Genomic DNA, 7,619 nt, shown 5'->3' on the forward strand with positions numbered 1-7,619 from the left:
TTCATGGATAACTTCCACCTGTGCATACCATACATCTCCAGTGATGCTCTGTTTTCTCTGCCACCCCCTGGCCTTGGCTATTTCTGTGCATGGCTGCTCTTATTCTTCTAACATGTTACAGGGAGACAGATCAAATTCACAGTAGCCACTGAAGCCATAATCTACTATAACCTCCAATCCCTGTATCCTTTTTTTTTTAAACCACTTTTTATCAGATTTATTTTTTCGTCCAAATACTTTAAGATCAGGAGTGTTTCTGTGATTAATGGACGAAGTGAATTTTAATGTGCTTCATATTGAAGAAGCTGATTCCCATTTGCCCTCTCAGCCAAATTCCCTCACATTCACACCTCTCACTTAGTAGTTGTCTTTTCTTGACTCGTTCTCAGGGTGTTCTGTGGAGCAAACTCGGCTTTGGCCCAGTGTCATGTAGCACTCACCTCTTATTCTGGCATGGCCAGCTCCTAGAGCCCCAAAAGCCAATTGTATGGTCCTCCTAGGATTCTTAAGGCCAAATTCTTTGTTGGTGTAAATGGACATAGCGCCACTAAAATCAATGGAGGTGCACCCAGTTACACCAGAAGAGAATTTGGCCCTAAACTAGTTGAGGGATGAGCCCGTCTCTCCTTTGGATTTTGTACAGAGCTGAGCACACTCCTGGCAATGCTGGGGGCTGGTTCACTGAATGCTCTTACCCGTATTTGGGCAAATGATGGAGATGCTTCACTAAGTGCTCGGGCTATGCTTAGGGCTGAATAACTTCATAATGCTTGGTGCTGTTGGGTAATGCTGAGAGCTAGGTTCCAGCTTGTTCCTATGAAGAGTGTGTTTTGTGGTTTTGATGAATCTGGGGTGTGATGGGGTGTAGCAGACCCTTTGAGGCCCCTGCCGGAGGCCTCGCTGTCCTACTACACCCCGCCTCAGGAAAGGAGCAGTGGAGGTGGGTTCTTCAGGCTTGCCAAGAAAGGCTGCAGGGAAGCAGCCAATCAGAACCCAGCAGGCTTAGTTAAAAGGAGCTACTGGGCCTGAGCAGGTCAGTTCCTGGTTGGGACTAGAGGAGTAAGGAAGGGTGCTTATTGCAAGTCACAGGACTGCAATAAGAAACCCAGAAGAAGGGTTTTGGTGATACTGGCATTCAGTGAGGAGGAAGAGGATTTGAAAACTTCTGCACTGAGGTCAGGGTGAAGAGAAAGGGGCTACCTGGGAAAAGACCCAGGGAATACCAGCAGCAAACTGAGGGAAGTAGTATGGGGCTGCTGTGTGTAGGGTTCCTGGGATGGGACCCGGAGTAGTGGGTAGGCCTGGTTCCCCCCACAAGCCTGTGGGGAAATGGCATCAGTCCCAAAAAGAGGATAAGGCTCTTTACTAAAAGCCCAAGAAAGGGTCTGGAATTTAAACAGGTACAGAGATGGGACTGAAGACCCTGGTGAGGGATAACTATTTATTGAACTTTGTTACTCCAGAAGAGATTCATCCATTCATCTGTTGACGGTGACACTTGGAGGGCTGAGCCACTGAAGACCCACTTAGTGAGGCCATCAACCTACAGAGGGCACCAGGAGTGGGGGAAAAAGAGGTTGCAGCATCACACTCAGCCAACAGGAGGCACTGATGAGAGGTGAGTGTCCCGCTACCTGGGATTTGCAGGATTTGATTTTATTTTGCTCAGAGTCTGAAAATCAAGGTACAAATTATTTAAAGGGGAAAAGTTAATCACATATGAGCAGGGGAAACCTGGAAACTGTAAAATCCTCCGTAGCAAATCCCAAAGCAAAGACATGCTTGATTTTGTTTTTGGGAACACAAAGCATGATGATTCACCAAAGCACAGTTGCCATCAGTTGAGAACCAGACTATCACGCAGGTTCCCACATATCTTGTTTATTATCATAGGACAAACCCAAAAACTTCCCCTTTGGCTCACACATTTGCAAACCCTGTTTAGAAACAGTGCAGTGTTCATTTTCTTCTTTATCAGAGGAAAAAATTAATGAAATGTAATTACCAGAATTGCTGTCTAACAGCCAGGATTCTGTTTTGCATTTAAACCCAAATGTTGGCGTGCAACATTAGCATATTACTGCCAACTTGATATTCTAGTTTTGAGGGGATGTTTGTCATCCCCTCAATAAGTTCTGGTGAGTTTATTGGTTTTGATTTTCTTGTTTCATCTATCTAGCTAATCAATTATTAGTGTTGTAAGGACTGGAATGTGCATGGATAACTACACAGCAAGGTGAGATGACCAGTTTACCCTGATTTTCTACAGGTTTTGAAGAACAGCAGCCCACTGGTGTCAATCTAAGTATAGTTGTTAAAGTAGAAATCCCCAAACCTTTACTTTGCCAGCTTTTTTTTTTATATTAAATCTAGACTACATCTAAAGATTACTTACTTAGTAGGTAATGCCCTAACCATAGCAGTTGGAGTCATGTGCAGAAATAACAGCCACATGTACCCTTTGCCATAAATGGCCCAAGACAAATGACAATACAATTCTATTTGTATAATGGCTCTGTTAGAGAGCTGCATACTTTTCAAATGTGCCTCATTTCAAGGTCATTCATTTTAGTCCCAAAGTTATCTACAATCTGCACAAATTTGGTTTCCCCCATTTTTAGTAATGAAAACTATTTACATCAAAAGTAACCAAGATTATACAAAAAACTGGTTACACTAAGGATATGTCTTCTGTACAAAAAGAGCCCAGGCTTGCCTAGTCCAGGTGGAGCATCCCTAGTGCAAAGACCTACCCATGCCAGACCTATATGGCTGCGTCCACACTGGTGCTGTACTAGCCTGTGGGCTAGGCTGGACTTCTGGCAGGATATCCTGTGATTCTTAGTGCTGCAGTACTCTGTGGATTCATTTGTAATGTACTGTGGGAGAACTTGTCTGTTCCTCCTGTGTGGATGTGCTCTTAGCTCACCAACTCAGTAAATTAAACTGCCGGTTGCTTGCCAGGCCTGGATCCCACTCAGGATGAGGAGCTGTTCTAGCTGTTGTTAATGCAAGTCACAGGTCAGACAATGTCTGACTAGCCATTTGTGCATGGAATCTTGGTAACTGCCTGGGCAAATTAGGCACATATTGTGCCAATGTGTTTTTGAAAATGGAGCCCTCTGTCGAACTTAAATCAATACAAGTGAGTTATTAGCAATGCTCACAGTAGTGATCAGGAGTTCCTGGTTCTCAGCCAGTGCTCAGTCTACTAGACCATGCTGCAACACTTCACAGTGATTTGCTTATAAGTGTACTGTACAGCAAACCGTACATCTGGGTAAGTGTAGTTAACCCAATGAGTCTACTGGTTTCAGTGAAAGTGTATAGACTGGGAGGAAAGTATGCTGTCAGCTTAAAAAAAGGCCTTGATTCAGGCTACACGTGGCTTAAATTGAAATGTGCTTGTTTAAGATGAAGGATTTTAGTTTCAGAATCAATAGGGTATTTCTGCTTGTAGTGTGTTGGATTCAGTGACATTGATTTCCACAAATATGCATTCGTTTTACACAGAAGATTTTCAAATGGCATTTATTCTTACTCAGTTTTTTTCCCTCTGCAACTGCTCCTCGGGGGTTTGTGACTCATACCTATTTATAGACCATGTGTAGGTTGAAAACAGATTTAAGAATCTGCATAGCTACTCTTTGGCTGTCTACACTGGTGCTCTACTTTCTGTTCCATTTGGTGGGGAGTGTACAAATGTGAGAGGGGGGCAGGAAATGGAAGAGTTAAAATCCCCCATCTCTGAGTTAGTGCTGGTCCATTTTGTGCCTCTACTGGCTCCCTCAGTGTAGAAACAATACTGGCAGATCTCCACGCTTCTCACCTCTCAACCTACTAATGCCCAAATGTGGGACACAATATGTAACAAAGACCTAAAACGAGGGACAACATATTTTTCTTCAGGAAATTAAAGTTTAGCAGGATTCCCTCCTTCCTTTAGGATATGTCATCACCACAGAATTAGCCCCAGGCGCTTGGGTATTGCCCCCAACTCTGCTGATGTCCACATAGTCTTTGACCACAGGGTGCTTTAAGCCTGTGCTAGCAGAAACAACTGAAGGTATAGGTTTGAGCCTGGATTTCTCTTCAGCCTGGACTGGCAATTCACCTGCTTTGCAGTGAGAATCATGCCCAGGTGCTGATAGACCTTCAATGCCTTCCCACAGTTCCACAGGGCTATATTTTCTAGCTTTCTCTGCCTCCTCTTATTTTCCTGCAGCATAAGTCCTCTACCCTGGTTTGACATTTAAACCCCGCATTTGCCCGCTATATTTCTGCTGTGCTTCCGCAGCATTTGAACAGGTGTGCTGTCTGAAAAATCATCCTCTTAGGGTGCTGTCAGCTGGCCTGAAGCGAACTCCTGCCTTCTGGTGAAGTTCTTGCGTGAAGTCAGGAAGACCCATAATTTGGGGAGAAGTACCTGTAACCAGCAACTCTACCAGGAAGTCTCCAAATAGCTGGCAGAAGAGGGGATACAGGGTGGGAGGTGAACTCTGTGGATGAACTTCTGAACTCTGGGGCTGCACTGGCAAAAGACAACTGTGAGTGGAGTGCAGAGAAGGGACAGGCACATTAAAGGGACTTTTAGGTTGCTGGACCTAAGACCCTGAGGGGAAAAAGACACTGCCCAACTTACTTGGGGGTGGGTCTTTTGCTCATGGTTTATGTTTACGTACCCTAGTTGCAGTGTTTTCCCAAATTAATGCTGAGTTAATTCCCTCCTTTTATTAAAAAGTTTTTGCTACACTCAGACTCTGTTCTTGCGAGCGGGGAAGTATTGCCTCTTAGAGATGCCCAGGGATATGTGTAATTGTCCCAAGTCACTGGGTGGGGTCTCAAGACGGTTTTGTGGTGGTGTTGAAAAGGAACCGCTAGATACTCAACCTGGCCCTTGTTGCTGCTGGCTCCGCCTGGCAGAAAGGTTACGAAAAAGAAATGGTTTTGTTGTTTTTCTACAAGGACTGGGAATTTTCATACCCCCTGTAGATACAGTGGATGACAGCTGTGTATAATCATTTTATCCTCACAGCCACTCGCTGAAGCTGAAACGTTTACTCTAAATTGTCTTGTTCCCTTTTGTATTGACTGATTTTGAACTCTCCCTCTTCCTGTACAGAAAATTCTCTGTGTTAAATAACTCGACTTTCACATCTCTTTCATAGATTTTGACAGCAATATTAGCTTTTAAACTTACTCCCTCATGTCTGTCTTTAGCATACTGTCATCTCAATCCAATGCAGTAATTTCTTTGTCGGTAGATTTTAGGGTTGCCAATTTTGCTTGGACATATTCCTGGAGATTCAATCACTTGACAATTCTTTAACGAAAGATTAATCTTTAATTCCTGGAGACTCCAGGCTAATCCTGGAAGGTTGGCAACACTAGTAAATTTGATGTGATATAAACATTCATCCGTCTATAACACACTAAGGCATGTCTCGTTGCTTTCTGTGCTTCACAAGGTTGTAGAGTTCTGTCTTACACATAGGAACTGCCATGCTTGATCAGACCAGTGAGTGACCTAGTTTAATATTGTGATAGAGCTGCAAAACAGGGACTGTTTCCCATCAGACCCCTCCCCATTGCACTTCCCTATCCTCTCACCAGGTAAGGGGAAAGGTCCTGACCCAGGAAGTGGCTCTATTTAGGAGTGGGAGCCACATGGTAGTGTTGCCGGCACCCAGTGCTGAGAGGCAAAACAACAGCAGGGGTTGGTTCGCTGCCCGGTGTGCTTCACCCAATAATCACAACAGGGTAGAGAAGCAGAAAAGTTTATTTGCAGCTGCAAAAAAGTACAGGGAGAATAAAATCTCAAATCCTGCACGCAGAGCAGGAAGTTACACAGGCTTTTATACATCCTTTCTTCAGCATACTTATCCAATAGCAAGCTGCCCTAAGTATCCATATAGCCAGCCAATCCAGTTCCCAGCTAGTTCCCTTGTTTTTTGTATCATTTGTAAAAATATACATAAAGCTGCTTTATTCAGCATTGTTCTTCCATATCTGCCCTGTTTGGCCTTGTCTAGTTTCAGGCTGTCTGACTCTCTGCAGCATATTGTTGCAGATCCTCAGCATAACTGCTGTGAGTGCCTCCAGGCGGGGGGGCCAAGGACACTTGGGCCTAGTACGCAGAGCTGCTGCGAGTGCCTCCAGGCGGGAGGGGGGGCCAAGGACACCTGGGCCTAGTGCAAGGGGGCTTCATCGACACTCGTGGTCTTCCATCCCCTCGAGTTACCTAGTGGCCATGCCCCAGTGTCCCCAACAGTAGGAAGAAGCTGCAGAGAAACCCCAGGAATTGTGGACAGAGCCATGTGCGGAACAGGCTTTCACTGTTAGACATCACAGCTGGGTGAAGGTCTGTGTGGGACTTAAGGGGGAACAGCAGTGGCTGGGCAGAGAACCAGTGCAAAGGTGCCCAGTGAGAAACAATAACTGAGCCTAGCTTGGAAACTCACAAATGCTTATTTGCTTGAATAGAGACCGGACTGGAGAGAGCACCCCAGACACTAGGCCTGAAGACCCTGACTGTCGATTGGACCCAAACAGAAGCACTGTTGCTCACCTTGAACTGTAACTGCATAAGTCTCTGTACCTACGGTATTTGCAACATTTCCACTTTCCTACCAGCAGGGCCTGGTATAGAAGTGATGAACCTGTCACTTCCGGGACTGACCTGTCACTTTTGGGACCGACCGCACCCAGTGCCAGCCAATCACACCGGCAGCCAAAGTGTGGGGCTCGGAGCAGTCGCCCCGATTTGCCATACCCAAGGGATGGCTCTGCCTATGAGCCCTAGTAAAAACCTTTCCCTTAGCCGTGTGTCGGAGTGGTTACTGGGACCCAGCGGGGCTAGCGCCTACAAGGCCTAAATGCTGAAGCACCTGCAGTGCTTGCCTTTGAAACGTGGCACACTACTGGCACCAAGGAGCTTGGGGCAAAGAATGACCCCACTAATTACAATATCCCATCTCTGATGATGGCTAATTCTATATGTTTCAGGGGACAGTGCAAGAAGTATACCTGCATTCCAAAAAATTAGATAAGTTCATGGAGGATGGGTTTATCAGTGGCTATTAGCCAAGATGGTCAGGGACGCAACCCCATGCTCTGGGTGTCCCTCTGACTGCCAGAAAATGGGAACTGGACTACAGGGGATGGATCACTCAATAATTGCCCAGTTCTGTTCATTCCCTGTGAAGCATCTGGCACCAGCTACTGTCAGAAGACAGGATAGTGGGCTAGATGGACCATTGGTCTGACCCAGTATGGCCATTATGTTCTTAAGCCCCATAGTAAATATTTATGGCCTAAACTGACCATAGGGGAACTTCCCCCTAATCTCAGTCAGGTCTACTCTGATCCAGCATAGCATTTAAGCACGGACTGTACTTCATGCATGTAAATATTTCTATTGACTTCAGTGGGATGCCTCACATGCTTAAAGTTAAACACATGCTCGGGTGCTTTGCTGGGTCAGGATCTTAGTCCTTGGCGTATGCCCTACAGCAAGACAGTTTATATCATTCTTAAAAAAAAAAAGCTAATCTAACCTAATGTAACTGTAGCTGATGAAGGTGTGCATGTGTATTGGAGTTTGCACACGCACAAGTTGG

The 7,619-nt window shown here is 45.4% G+C and overlaps 1 long non-coding RNA gene across 1 annotated transcript; it reads left to right on the forward strand.

Moving 5' to 3' along the window:
- The first annotated feature begins 1,050 nt into the window (after positions 1-1,050).
- On the forward strand, positions 1,051-6,818 carry LOC122461661. The gene is made up of 3 exons (XR_006283745.1): positions 1,051-1,175; positions 1,464-1,618; positions 6,484-6,818. It is a non-coding gene; the product is annotated as an uncharacterized LOC122461661 (long non-coding RNA).
- The last annotated feature ends 801 nt before the right edge of the window (positions 6,819-7,619 follow it).

Source organism: Chelonia mydas, chromosome 1, assembly GCF_015237465.2.
Source record: "Chelonia mydas isolate rCheMyd1 chromosome 1, rCheMyd1.pri.v2, whole genome shotgun sequence".
Classification (NCBI taxonomy): Eukaryota; Metazoa; Chordata; order Testudines; family Cheloniidae; genus Chelonia; species Chelonia mydas.